Consider the following 15,184-nt stretch of genomic DNA (forward strand, 5'->3'; position numbering starts at 1 on the left):
ACACTTTTGTCTTCAAACCTCGATTAGTGAGTTAATTGCACATTTAAAACTCTCTCAGTAATGGATCTAAGGAAGTATGGTGTTACAACTTGGTATCAGAGCGAGCCAAGGTTTATGATTCCTGGAGATTGACCGAACATGTACGCTCGTTGATAGTGACAAGCTCTACTAGGGGTTGGTTGGTAATGATTTACTTATTATACTTGAATATGTGCTTAATTTTCCTGTTTGCCTGCTGATTTCATATAGAGCATGATGAATGAGTTAACATATGCATGATGCCAGAGCATGGCCCATTGAGTGTTATATGCGATTTGTATGTGATGTGGACTATTGTTTATGGTTGGCTGATGTGATTGGGAGGTGGTTTTGGATGTTGTTATCATGCTTGATAAGCAACGTCGTTGATTGCAGGCATATTGTTGAGATGCCTCAATAATCATTGAGACTCCGCGGCAGTAGGGCCGAGGATGAGAAACAGGGTCAGGACCCTCCGCCTGCCCTACAGAATTGGCAACAAATGTTTTGCTGAAATGGAAGCGAGACTGCAATGAACTGAGGAAGAACTTCGGTAGTTGAGGGAGCAGGCCCCTCCTCAGGCTACTGGGTTGTCGGTTCAGCAGATTGTGGCGCCAGTGCCGGTTCAGCTTGTTATTGAGAACAGGTGGGAACCTTTGTATGAGAGGTTCAGGCATCATCCTCCCACCTTCGAGGGGTGATCAGACCCACTGCGGGTAGAGCAGTGGATGAATATGATTTCCTCCATCCTGGATTTTATGTAGGTGGAAGGGAACGAGAGGGTAGCTTGTGCCAGCTACATGTTTAGAGAAGATGCCCGCATCTGGTGGGATGTAGTGACTTAGAGGAGGAATGTGTCAATTATGACTTGGGAAGAGTTCAAAAACATATTTAATGAGAAATACTAGAGATTTGCAGTCCGAGCTGCGAAGGCTGACTCAGAACCGATTTCTAGTTACTGAGTACGCATTGAGATTTGACCAGTTGTTGAAGTTTACACCGGATTTAGTGTCGACGGATGTCGTAAGAAGGGATAGATTTATGAAGGGATAGATTTATGCAGGGGTTGAATGTTACTTTGGATCCAGAGACTACTACTTCTGCCCATTGGACAAGGCCCTGACAGCTGAGGGGGCCGAGGATCAGATATGGAAGGAGAGCGTAGTTAGGCGCGATGCTAGGAGGATGGTGCCTCCTTTTATTAGATCCAGCCGGGGTAGTGGCTCCAGTGAGGAGAAGAGAAAGGGCCCAGATTCTTTTGTTCCTCCTAGCTCGGATAGGAGGGTACGGGGTGCTTTTAGTGGCCGTCAGAGCGGAGGTGACAACTGGAGGAGTTTTCCAGTTCGTCCATGGTACAGACGATGACATCAGGGTGAGTGCAGGATTAGGGCTTGCTTTATCTGTGGGAGTGTCAATCATCTGAAGAAGGACTGCCCACAAGCCAGGAAAGAGGAGTCGTAGCAGGGCGACAGTCTCGCTCCTCCCTGAGTGTTCACCTTGACTTAGATTGAGGCGGAGGCTAGGCCCTCGGTTGTGACAGGTTAGATTTCTAGTGCTGGTTATTCCTATACTACATTGATTGATTCAGGAGCTACTCATTCATTTGTGTCTGCTAGAGTGATAGATCAGCTGTGTCTACCTAGTGTTTTGTATGCTAGGGGTTTTGAGACTTTGTTGCCGACTGGGGAACTGGTAGTCTCTAGGAGATGGAATAGAGCATTGCCAGTAGAGAAAGATGGTAGAGAGTTGTCTGTTGATATGATTGAGCTAGTGATGGATGACTTCGATATGATTCTAGGGATGGATTGGTTATCGAAGTATGGGGCGACGATTGACTGCAAGCGCAGGATGGTGACTTTTGAACAATAAGGGGAGGTACCCTTTGTGTTTGTGGGGACAGTTAGTGGACCGCATGTACCTTTGATTTAAGCACTGATGGCTAGAGACCTGATGCGAGAAGGTTGTATAGGATTCCTAGCGAATGGGTGAGACCAGATTGGTATGTGAGTTTCTTGATTTATTTCCAGCAAATCAGCCAGAGTTGCTGCTGCAGTGGGAAATTGAGTTTCTTATAGAGTTGGCGCCCAGGGCGGAGCCAGTATCGAGGACAGCTTACAAAATGGCTTTAGCTGAGTTGAAAGAGTTGAAGATTTAGTTGCAGGAGTTATTGGATTTGGGGTTCATTAGACCGAGTTTCTCACCATGGGGTTCTCCAGTGTTGTTTGTCAAGAAGAAGGATGGATCTCTTAGGATGTGTATTGATTACAGGGAGCTGAAAAAGTTGACCATTAAGAATAACTACCCACTGCCTAGGATCGACGATCTATTTGACCAGCTACAGGGAAAGACATTGTTTTCCAAGATTGATCTTCGGTCAGGTTACCATATGTTAAGGATTAAAGAAGAGGACATACCAAAGACCGCTTTTCACATGAGATATAGACACTATGAATTCTTGGTTATGTTCTTTGGATTAACCAATGCCGCAAGAGCCTTTATGGACATGATGAATAGGATTTTCAAGGACTATTTGGACAAGTTTGTGATTGTGTTTATCGACGACATTCTGGTGTACTCATAGTCAGAGACAGAACATGAACAACGTCTACATTTGGTGTTGCTGTGGTTGAGGGAGCATAGGTTATATGCTAATTTCAGCAAGTGTGAGTTTGGGCTACCTCAAGTCACATTTCTAGGCCATATTGTTAGTAAGGAGGGGATTCTAGTTGACCCAAGTAAGATTGAAGGAGTGAGAGATTGGCCTAGACTGAGCAGTGTTGCTGAAGTTAGGAGTTTCCTGGGATTGGCAGGGTATTATCGGCTGTTTGTTGAGTGGTTCCCCATGATAGCTAAGTCGTTGGTAGAATTGACAAGGAAGAAGACTGAGTATGTTTGGATAGACAGGTGCGAGAATAGTTTCAAGGAACTGTGGCGGCGTCTAATCACCGCGCCAGTGTTGAGTCTACCGATAGATAATGAGAAGTTTGTAGTTTATTGTGATGCTACCAGACAAGGTTTGGGGTGTGTGCTGATGCAAGCTAGAAAGGTGATAGCCTATGCATCAAGACAGTTAAAGGAGTATGAGCAGAGATATCCCACGCATGATCTGGAGTTGGCAGCGGTGATATTTGCACTTAAGGTTTGGAGACATTATCTGTATGGTGAGAAGTGCAAAATATACACTTACTATAAGAGTTTGGAATACTTCTTTACTGAGAAGGATCTAAATATGCGCTAGAGATGGTGGCTGGAGTTCGTAAAGGATTATGATTGTGATATCCTATACCATCCTGGGAAGGCTAATGTAGTGGCTAATGCATTGAGTTAGAAGGGCCCAGGACATTTGTTCAATTCGAGATAGATTTTTGATAATCTAGCTGACGAGATGACTAGAGTGGGTATAGAGTTGGTGGTTGGTCAGTTAGCCAACATCACTCTTTAGTCTACACTCCTTGAGAGGATCAAGGAGGCATAGTGGAAGGATTTCCTGTTGAGAGGGCACAGAAAGAATGTCTTAGTCGGAGCGGCTAAGGACTTTTCTATCTCGGAGATGGGGTTATTGTAGTACAAGGGTTAGATCTGTGTTCCAATGGATTCTGATATTTGAAGAGAGATCTTGGTTGAATATCATACCACTCCCTATTCCTTACATCCAGGTACGACGAAGATGTACTAAGATTTGAGAGCTTTGTATTGGTGGTCGGGCATGAAGAGGGATGTGGTGGATTATGTGGCCAAGTGCCTAACTTGTCTGCAAGTAAAGGCTGAACACTAAAGGCCAGCGGGGTTACTGCAGCCTCTAGGGATTCAAGAGTGGAAGTGAGAAGATATCACCATAGACTTCGTGGTTGTTTTGCCAAGGACCGTGGGACAGCATTACTCAGTGTGGGTGATTGTGGATAAGTATACCAAGTCCGCTCACTTTTTACCTTTCTTGACGACTTATACTGTTGAGGTCGATAGTATCCGACATGGACCCCACCTTCACCTCCATGTTTTGGGAGAGTCTGCAAAAGGCTATATGCACGCAGTTGTAATTTAGTACTGCTTATCATCCTTAGACAAATGGACAGTCTGAGAGGACAATTCAGATACTGGAAGACATGCTACGAGCCTGTGTGCTAGATTTTGGGGGATCTTGGAGTAAGTATCTCCCTTTGATTGAGTTCTCGTACAATAATAGTTATCAAGTGACTATCGAAGTGGCGCCGTATGAGATGCTATATAAGAGGAAGTGCATATCACCTATCCATTGGGATGAGACTGGTGAGAGGAGATATTTGGGTCCTGAGACGGTTCAAAGGACCAAAGAGGCAATTGAAAAGATTAGAGCTTGAATGCTCGCCTCCCAGAGTCGCTAGAAGAGTTACTCAGACTTGAGATGCATAAGCGTAGTGTTGACACGGTTCTTCGCCAACAGGTAATTAAGAGAAGAAGAGAAAGGGATTAGTGCTGAATATAGAACCGTCGCAGATATAGAATCTTAGAGAATGAACTAGGTGACTCAAGACACGTTTTTAAGTGGTTCGAAGGTTAAAATCCTCCTACTCCACTAGTCAATATTATTGATATATTCTAGGTATTTGGTTACAAAGCATATATCTATTCAGAGACTATTTTTCCCAACCCTTATCAACTCCCAGGTTCTCCATATTTATTGGAGAAGGCACCTGGAAGTTGGTAAGGAGGTCATCCCTTAACCTTATTATTTGTCATATCAACTCTGTGACATTCATGATTAATTCCAAAACCTGACACATAAGTATGGTCAAATCGATAGGTAAGGAGATAATGGGCCGCACGGCCCAACCCAACCGTGGATATCTGAACACGCACATTCCTGCTGCGTGTCCGAGAATTCAGGGAGATATCGGACACGTGATGTCAGATATATGCACGTTTATCTTGCGTGTGTTGACTTTACAGAGGGTCAGAGCTCCATACACAGCTCGTGCCACGAGCTGCTCCCCTGACCCGACCTTCGGCCTTCGGATTCCTTCCCCCAGTCCTTGGCAACCTTGGCGAGTCCTCAGGGATTGCTCGAGCTAAGAAGGTACGACCTCGAAATGGGAGCTCCGGTCTTGGGGATGTCCACGAGATAATCATGATTAGCTCGTAGCTCGGCCTGCTAATCAGCCTGTGGGAAAACCAGGGCGTACATCTGCCCCCCAAGCTCTTGCTCGAGGTACATGACGTCGTATATAAGACCACAGTAGGGGCTTTTAGACTTCCCCATAAACTCTTCGCATTCCACCCTTTACGCAGGCATCTGATACGTGGAACGTCGTGGGTGGTGACGGTACGTCTTACGAGAACCGCATTTAATGGCCTATCCTATGCCCAGTCGTCGTTTCGTATTTCGAGTGGAAGGCCTCGGATCCATCACCAGGGCCACCCAAGAGCCTTCTACACGTGATACTTCACGTATATAAAAGGGGGTAGCCACCCCACGCACGGGCCACCCTTTCATTCAAAAATTTCCAAATCTCCTTTTCTCTTCCTTCTCCATATTTCAGAAGAACAAAACCCTCAATCCTGTTGCTGCCATTTTCATCGTTCACGAAGCTTAGGCGCACGGATTTCTCCGAAGCTTTGGAAGCTACTACACCGACGAAGCTCCTACCAACGCAACGCCCTCGTCTACCTCCCAGCCATACACTGTAAGTTTCCTGACCCTGTTCACTTTGAAAACATGCTACTGTAGCTTAGGAAAAAAAAATTCACTGTAGCCGCATGCAAGGGTTTTCTGGGTTGTGTGGATATGGAGGGTGACAGCCCTTTTTAGGTTAGGGCACATTTGTTGTAAGAAATCGCTTTAGAGTATGGGTTTCAGGGTGCTTTTTCTGGACAAATTTCTGGGTAGGAGTTTTGGGAATTTTTGGGTGCAAAACCGGGTAGCTTAGGGAACACGCCTCATAAGCGGTTTTGTAATTTTCTGCCTATTGAAAATTTCCCCCCAAGGCAAATTCTATTCTGAATCCCCTGACACGCGAATTCCGAGTAATCTGGGATCTGTTGGGAGCATACGCGCGTGTTCACTGAACCGCGTGGTTCCACTCTCCACGAGCTGGGCTTACCTCAGCTCGTGCAAATAATGATTGCTTCTTCCTTCTGCTGGGGTCGCCTTTTCTAAAGTGTTTTCTTTTGTTCGCTAGGCGACCAGATGGCTCCAAAAAAGAACCTCCCTCAGAAGAACGTTGGAAGCTCGGCCTCCTAGAAGGAAAAAGGAAAGGCGGTGATGCCTAGCTCCCCGATCCCCCACTTCGGGCCGGCCGTGGAGAAGGAGGTCAAGGTGGCCCCCGACGCATTCTTTGAGGCGGAGAGAATCGTCTCAAAGGAAACCGACCAGACGAAGTTAAACAAACTCTTCCTCACTCAAAACATTCCACTGGGGAAAGCCTCCGTTATTTCCCGACCTGCCGCGGATGGTGAGCGGAGCTGCATGCCTCTCGATGAATCGTTCGCGGCCTGGAGCGGTGAACACTTCAAGGCAGGGGCCTTCCTTCCCCTGGATCAGTACTTCGCTGATTTCCTGAACTACGTGGGGTTGGCCCCTTTTCAGCTCCCCCCCCAACTCCTACCGTCTGCTGGCAGGGTTGAGGTATTTATTCAAGAAGCAGGAGTGGGAGGTCCCTACTCCTGCTGATATTTTATATTTCTTTTGCCTCAAAGCCAGCTCAGATCAGCGGGGACGAGGTGACGGGTTTTACTATTTAACCCGTTTTCCCAATACGGCGGCGGTGATCGAGCTGCCCAGCCACCCAAAGGACTTCAAGGACCAGTTCTTTATGTCAACTGGGTTCCGGAACTGCGACCACCACTATTTCAATCATCCTCGTAAGTAATCCCCGATCTTAGCTCGCCTTTTAAGTGTTATTTTATTTTAGCTCCTCCCGTATTCCATTCTGATTCCAGCCAATCTTGCAGCCATCTATGCGAGGACCGAAAAGTCTGTGACCCTCGGGGGCCAATATGAAACACTGGCGGGCTTGCCCCCCAGTGAGAAGGACTACCGCGCGCTCGTGACGGATGAGACGATGGTGTTCTGCAAACTAATCTTCCCAAATCAGACCCTGAACCTGAAGAGGCCCCGGGGGCCACCCCCAGCCCGCGACAACATACCTATCATCGTGGAGGAGGTCACGGCAGAGGAAGACGAGGAGGCTAAAGTTTCGCTCGTGAGGAATAGGAAGAGGACCTTGGAGGTCGCCCAGAGGATGGGCGAGGAGAGGGTCCAATCCGGAGTAGCCGCGGGTCCTTCTGGCCAAGGTAACCCTTACTTGTTTAAGAGTCTAGATAGGGCCACTACAGACCCCTGGTTAGTTAGGTTCAATCCTAGGCAGATCGTCCATCGTCACTGAAGGGATCCAGACCTGAACACACTCCTGCTCCATTGTGTTGAATGACTCATGCTGGATCACCAGGAGAGCCAGCCTAGGGGCACCGTATTAGTAGATAACACCCTAGCTTTTAGGTCGATCTTATTCGAGGAGTATGGGACCAACCTACGCACATGGCCATCACTCCAGAGGGGTATCTATGCTCCAGGGCTTAGGCAGTATGTAGAAGAGTCTAGCCCTGAGTCAGAACCGGACCTAGAACCTGCGCCAGTTCGTGAAATAATCGTCTTAGGTTCTTCTAGCTCGGGGGGTAGGGCTCCCTCAGTATTCTTATGCTTTTTTAGCTTTAACCTTTTGTCTTTATCTTTGTATGATTGCCAACTTTGTAATAACCATGTTTTTCTTTTTGACAGAAGAGATGTCTCAGCCCGAGGATCGCTTGCGGGGCATAGTCTTCGGGGGGAACCCCCCAGCCGGGCCAAGAGCGAAAAGGCTCCGGGGTTCCAAGAGCTCTGCCGGGGTCTCCACTAAATCTCCTGCAAAGGAGAAGGAGAAAACCCCGCCAGCCCAGGTCATGGGGGCGATCCTTCCAGCTGCCGGAGCACGACAAATGCCTCCACCGCCTCAGCGAGTTCCGCCTGCCCCCCAGGACGGAGGAATGGAGATTGGGACTTCGTCGGCGGCGGTCTCCGATGTACGCATCCCGGTCAATCCCCAGGACCTGGACAAGATCCCAGAGGTCTTTCGGGGAACGGTGTACGAATCGGCGAGCTATGCCGTTAACCATATCTACAAGTTCACTGAGAAGGAACTCCGGACCATTGAGACGATGAGCCCGGTTGACGTCATGGACTCTTCCATGAGCATGACCCTAACGGTAAGCTGCCCTATTCTTTTAAAGCTTTTACCATTACACTTTGCCTTATTTTTTCTCTGAGCCAGTTTATCTTTCATTCCTCGCAGGGTGTCGTCGCCCTTCATCGAAGCATCATCAGGGTCAGGACTCAGCTCGATGACATGAGGACCGAGCACCAGGCCACCCTTCAGGAGGTTAAGGCGGCCAAGGATGCCCTGACGGCCTCGAAGGGCGAGTTGGAGAGGGCCGAGGTCGACCTGGAGAAGACCCGCTCGAAGGTCCAGGAGCTCGAGACATCCCTTGCCACCTCGCAGGCGGACCTTAAGGCAGCGAGGACAGAAATCCAGGCCGCCCTGGAGGAAGAGAGGACCATCTCGGAGCAGTCCATGAAGGATCTGTTCTACCACTGTTGGCTCCATAATCCGGAGGCTGACTTCTCGTTCATGCCACAGAATTTCTGGGCGCGCTTGTTGGTGAAGTTCCAAGCTCGCCTCGACAAAGAGGCGCCACCTTCGGAAACTGGGGAAGCCTCTGGTGCGGCGGAGCAAGATGAAACGGCGACCTCCAAAGGGCCGACTGACGGAGCTTAGGGCGTTCTTCTCTTTTTCTCTTTATATATTTTGAAGTATTTTTTTGTAACTTTTGCATGAGGTGTCTTTACCTCGAGACAATTTTCCTTGCGCTTTTAACTCATATTTTTTCATGCTTTCGGCTACAATATATATCTCTTTTTTTGATAAACTTAGCTCTTGTTAATTTTTATCCATATGTTGAACTCTTTAAGAAGAACAACGATAAATAGATTTAAATTAACTTCCAAGTTTTATGACCTAGTTAAAACCAGGAACTTATTTTGAAAACTTAGTTCGTGTTAACTTTTATCCATATCTCGAGTTCTTTAAGAAGAACCATGATCAATAAATTTAAGTTAACTTCCAAGTTTTTATGACCTAGTTAAAACAAGGAACTTATTTTGAAAACTTAGTTCGCGTTAACTTTTATCCATATCTCGAGTTCTTTAAGAAGAACCACGATCAATAAATTTCAGTTAACTTCCAAGTTTTTATGACCTAGTTAAAACCAGGAACTTATTTTGAAAACTTAGTTCGCGTTAACTTTTATCCATATCTCGAGTTCTTTAAGAAGAACCACGATCAATAAATTTAAGTTAACTTCCAAGTTTTTATGACCTAGTTAAAACCAGGAACTTATTTTGAAAACTTAGTTCGTGTTAACTTTTATCCATATCTCGAGTTCTTTAAGAAGAACCACGATCAATAAATTTAAGTTAACTTCCAAGTTTTTATGACCTAGTTAAAACCAGGAACTTATTTTGAAAACTTAGTTCGTGTTAACTTTTATCCATATCTCAAGTTCTTTAAGAAGAACCACGATCAATAAATTTAAGTTAACTTCCAAGTTTTTATGACCTAGTTAAAACCAGGAACTTATTTTGAAAACTTAGTCCGTGTTAACTTTTATCCATATCTCGAGTTCTTTAAGAAGAACCACGATCAATAAATTTAAGTTAACTTCCAAGTTTTTATGACCTAGTTAAAACCAGGAACTTATTTTGAAAACTTAGTTCGTGTTAACTTTTATCCATATCTCGAGCTCTTTAAGAGGAGCAACGATCCATAGATAAAAACCAACATCTAAGTCGTCAAGGAGACCTGGTTATATCCAGGTACCATATGCCCCCCAAGTAACTGGGAAAGGGTCTTTCGTGGTTACTTTAAGATTACAATTGCAAATGTGCGTAAAAAGCTGATTTTTATTAATATATAGAAAGTGGCCTTCCATGCCTTACAAGCGGATCATTGATAATATTTCTTTAAGTGGATGGCGTTCCAGGTCCGTGGTACGGCTCCTCCATCGAGTCGGGCTAACTTATAAGTTCCCTCCTTGACGACTTCGATGACCTGGTATGGTCCTTCCTAGTTTGGTCCCAACACTCCATCTTTGGGATCTTTTCCGGCCAGGAAAACTCTCCTTAGGAGCAAGTCGCCAACGCTAAAGGCGCGTTTTTTGACTTTAGAGTTGAAGTAGCGAGTGATCTTCTGCTGATAATGGGCGAGCTGGAGTTGCGAATCCTCTCGCCTTTCATCAATTAGATCGAGGGAATGGCACAGGAGCTCATGGTTCCGATCTTGGTCGTAAGACTTGACTCTATGTGACAGAACCTCAACTTCCACAAGGAGGACTGCTTCACTCCCAAAGGTTAGGGAGAAAGGAGTATGACCCGTAGGAGTCCGATGCGAGGTCCGGTATGCCCATAGGACCTGGGGGAGCTGTTCTGGCCAGACCCCCTTTGCCTCATCTAATCTTTTCTTGAGGCTCGCCTTTAGAGTCTTGTTGACAGCCTCGACCTGGCCGTTCGCCTGAGGATAGGCCACGGAGGAGAAGCTTTTTACAATCCCGTGCCTTTCACAAAACTCGGTGAGCAGGTCGCTATCGAACTGAGTGCCATTGTCGGAGACGATTTTCTTTGGTAGACCGAATCGTCAGATGATGCTTTTAACCACGAAGTCGAGTACCTTCTTCGATGTTATTGTTGCCAACGGCTCTGCCTCGGCCCACTTAGTGAAGTAGTCTATGGCTACCACGGCGTAACGGACCCCGCCCTTTCCAGTGGGCAGAGCGCCCACTTGGTCTATTCCCCAAACATCAAACGGCCAAGGGCCCGAGATCATCCTCAGCTCGACTGGAGGGGCTCGGGCAACTGCAGCGAATCGCTGGCATTTGTCGCACTTCTTCACGTATGAGATCGCGTCTTTGGACAGAGTTGGCCAGTAATAACCTTGCCTGAGAACCTTTAAGGCCAGGCTTTGCCCCCCAGTGTGGTCTCCGCAGAATCCTTCATGAAATTCCTGCAGGATGGCCTTCGCCTCACCTAGAAGAACGCATCCGAGGAGAGGTAGGGAGTGCCCACGTCGGTACAATAACCCATCAACTATTGTATATCTAGGGACTTGATATAGGACTCGCCGCGCGTCGTTACGTCCTTCAGGCAGCTTGCCCTCGACGAGATATTTAAGAATGGGGGTCATCCAGGTCGGTCGAGCATCAATCATCTCGACCTCTGCCCGATCTCCTTCTATACTTGGTTTTTCCAAGAATTCTATTGGCACCAACCCCAGGGTCTCCGTCTCTCCCGAGGTGGCGAGTTTGGCAAGGGCATTCGCATTGGCGTTCCGTTCTCGAGGTATCTGTTCGATCGATCCTTACTCAAATGCGGACAGCTCGGCTTTTACCTTTGTCAAATAGGCGGCCATCTTGGGTCCCCGCTCCTGATATTCGCCCAGAACCTGGTTTACCACGAGCTGGGAGTCACTAAAGCACTGGACGGAGCTCGCCTTCAACTCATTGGCTATCCTCAACGCGGCTAACAAAGCTTCGTATTCCGCCTCGTTGTTGGAGGCCTTGAACCCGAACCTTAGTGCCGAGTGGAACCTATGTCCCTCGGGGGAGATCAGAATGATTCCGGCCCCGGAACCGTTCTCGTTGGATGAACCATCCACAAAGATCTTCCACAACGATTCGGGCGAGGTGAGCTGAGATGAGCCTTCTGATGGATCCTCCTGGAATCCCGTGCACTCTGCCACGAAGTTGGCCAAGGCCTGACTTTTTATGGAAGTTCGTGGAGTATAGAAAATCTCAAACTGACTGAGTTCGACCGGCCACTTTAAGAAATGTCCTGATGCTTCAGGATTTTGCAAAACCTGCCTTAAAGGCTGATCGGTCATGACGTGTACCGAGTGGGACTAGAAGTACGGTCTGAGCTTTCGCGAGGCCGTGCTTAAGTAGAACGCCAATTTTTCCATCAGTGGGTACCGTGATTCTTCTCCGAGGAGTCTCTTTCTGATGTAATAAACTGGCTTCTGCACTTGGTCTTCCTCTCGTACTAGTACGGCGCTGGCCGCGTCCTTAGTGACGGCCAGGTAGAGGAAGAGAGACTCTCCTGCCTTGGGCTTGGATAGCACAGGTGGTTCGGCCAGATGTGCCTTCAGGTCGAGGAATGCGCTTTCGCATTCTACTGTCCATTCAAACTTCTTGTTTCCTCGGAGCAGGTTGTAGAAGGGCAAACATTTATCGGTTGACTTAGAAACGAACCGGTTGAGTGCTGCTACCCTTCCTGTGAGGCCTTGGACATCTTTCCGCGACCTGGGGGAAGGAAGCTCGAGTAGTGACCTGATCTTGTCGGGGTTTGCCTCGATTCCTCGGGTATTAACTATGAACCCCAAGAATTTCCCAGATGCGACACCAAAAGTGCATTTCTGGGGATTGAGCCTCATGTCATATTTCCGTAGTATTTTAAAACATTCTTCCAGGTCGGGAACATGGTTGTCGGCAGTCTTTGACTTGACGAGCATGTCATCAACATATACTTCCATGTTCTTTCCGATCTGGTCTGCGAACATTCTGTTTACTAGCCTTTGGTAGGTAGCCCCGGCGTTCTTCAGACCGAACGGCATGACCTTGTGGCAATAGACATTAGTCGGGGTCATGAAGCTAGTGTGTTCCTTATCCGCCGGATTCATCGCAATCTGATTGTAGCCTGAGTACGCGTCCATAAAGGACATGAGCTCGTGCCCCGCCGTGGCGTCCACCAGCTGGTCGATCCTTGGCAATGGAAAACAATCCTTGGGGCAGGCCTTATTCAGATCGGAGAAGTCAATGCAGGTCCGCCATTTCCCGTTGGGCTTCGGAACTAGCACGGGATTGGCGACCCAAATTGGAAATTTGGCTTCCCGGATAAAGCCACATTTTTTGAGTCGGGCTACCTCTGCTTCTAGGGCTTCAGCTCGGGTTGTCCTTAAAGGCCTTTGCTTTTGAGACTTGGCAGGAACGCTTTTATCCAGATGGAGAGTGTGCATGATGACACTCGGGCTAATTCCTACCATGTCCTCGTGGGACCAGGCAAATACATCTAAGTTAGCCCGGAGAAACGTAATCAGCTCCATCTTCCTCTTGCTACAGAGGTTTTTCCCGAGCTTAACCATCCGTGATGGAATTTGCGGATCGAGGTTCACCTCCTCGAGCTCCTCAATGGCCTGGAGCTCGGATCTGTCTTCGCCTACTCAGGGATCAATATCCTCACTCAAGGCGACCTTTTCCTCTTCGGCGCTCTGAGGTTTTTCAATCTCGGGATCCACCAAGGGTCCCCGAGATTCCTCTTTGCCCTGAATGGCCATTGCCAGCTGCCCGGGTTTAGATTTTCCCTTCATGGAAATGCTGTAGCATTCCCTGGTAGCGAGCTGAATGCCCTTGATAGTACAGATTCCGGTTGAAGTAGGTAACTTCATGGCGAGGTGTCGAATGGAAGTGACAGCCTCGAAAGCTATGAGGGTAGGCCGGCCTAAAATGGCGTTGTAGGCAGCGGAGCAGTCAATGACCACGAACTCAAGTAGCTTGGAGACTATTCGAGATTCTTCTCCTAGGGTGATCACCAGCTCGATCGTCCCTATCGCTGCCGACCCTTCTCCTGAAAAGCCATACAGCATCATGGAGGTCGCCTTTAGCTCGGCGATAGTCAATCCCATCTTTTCTAAGGTAGATCAGAATAGGAGGTTTACCGAGCTTCCGTTGTCCACCAACACTCTCCTTACTCTCCGGTTGGCGAGCTGGACTGCTATGACCAAGGGATCATTATGAGGGAATTGGACATGGCCTGCGTCTTCCTCCGTAAAAGTGATCGGTTGCTTTTCTAACCGCTGCTGTTTCGACTGACGCTGCTCTGGGACGAACTCCGCTCCGTTGTGGGCCTTTAATTCATTCACATATCTCTTCTGGGCGCCTCTGCTCGTTCCAGCCATGTACGGTCCTCCAGAGATGGTGGATATCTCTCCTTCGACCACGGGAGGAGGGATGTCCTGATCTACACGAGGCCCGGGCTGACTGGCTGGGACTTCTGTAGCGGGTCGACTCGCTGGGACCCTGTTTCGTGAGTATTGCGCCAAGGGGCATGCTCGGATGAGAGTCTCAATCTCATCTTTTAGATGCCTGCAATCGTTGGTATTATGGCCGACGTCGTTGTGAAAACGGCAGAATTTGGAAGTATCTCTCTTTCCCTTGTGGTGTTTCAACGGTTCCGGCCTCTTCCAGGGGATCCGAGTAGAGTTGGCCTGGAAGATACTTTCCCTGGACTAGGTGAGCTCGGTATATGTTGTGAACACGGGCTTGAACTTATCCACGAACTTATTCTTCTTTTGACCGTGCTGACTGTTTTCACCATTCCCCTTTCTTTTGCCACCACCGGGCTGGTTGTTCTGCGCGACGTCGGGGGTTACCATCACGATCTCCGTCCCCGTTCCAGCGGGCTTCTTGGGAACCTGGCTGGTCCCCGCGACTGAATCTTTAGCTTCTTCCAAGTTTATCCACTCTTGGGCTCTGTTAAGGAATTCGTTAACCGAGCTGACTCCCTTGCTATGAATGTCTTTCCACAGGTCTCCCCCGACCAGGATTCCAGTTCTCATGGCCATGAGCTTGGAGCTATCATCTGTGTCCCTGGCCCGAGCAGCGACATTCGCGAATCTGCTCAAGTAGGCTTTCAGCGTCTCACCGGGCTGCTGCCTTACGTTGGCTAGGGAGTCGGCCTGAACACGGGCGGCCTGAGAGGCGCGGAACGCCCTTTTGAAATCAGCTGAGAAGGTCTTCCAGGAGCTGATTGACTGTCTTTTACTCTGCTTGAAACACTGCCTGGAAGGTCCAGTCAGTGTGGAAGGGAAGATCAAGCAACGCATCTCCGGGCAAATGTTATGGGCCATCATTATGGTGTTGAACATCCCTAAATGGTCCGACGGATCTCCGTCCCCGTTGAACTTTGACAAGTGAGGCTGCTATGTTGGGGGCGAAGAGTTCCATCTCGTCTCCCGAATCATATTCGTCTTTTTCTTTTTTTGATAGGAGCTTCCTCATCAGTTCCTCCATCTGAGTTAGGCACTCGAGGGTTTGGTCCTGAGATCCTGGG

This window comes from Humulus lupulus, chromosome 9 (assembly GCF_963169125.1).
Source record: "Humulus lupulus chromosome 9, drHumLupu1.1, whole genome shotgun sequence".
Lineage (NCBI taxonomy): Eukaryota > Viridiplantae > Streptophyta > Magnoliopsida > Rosales > Cannabaceae > Humulus > Humulus lupulus.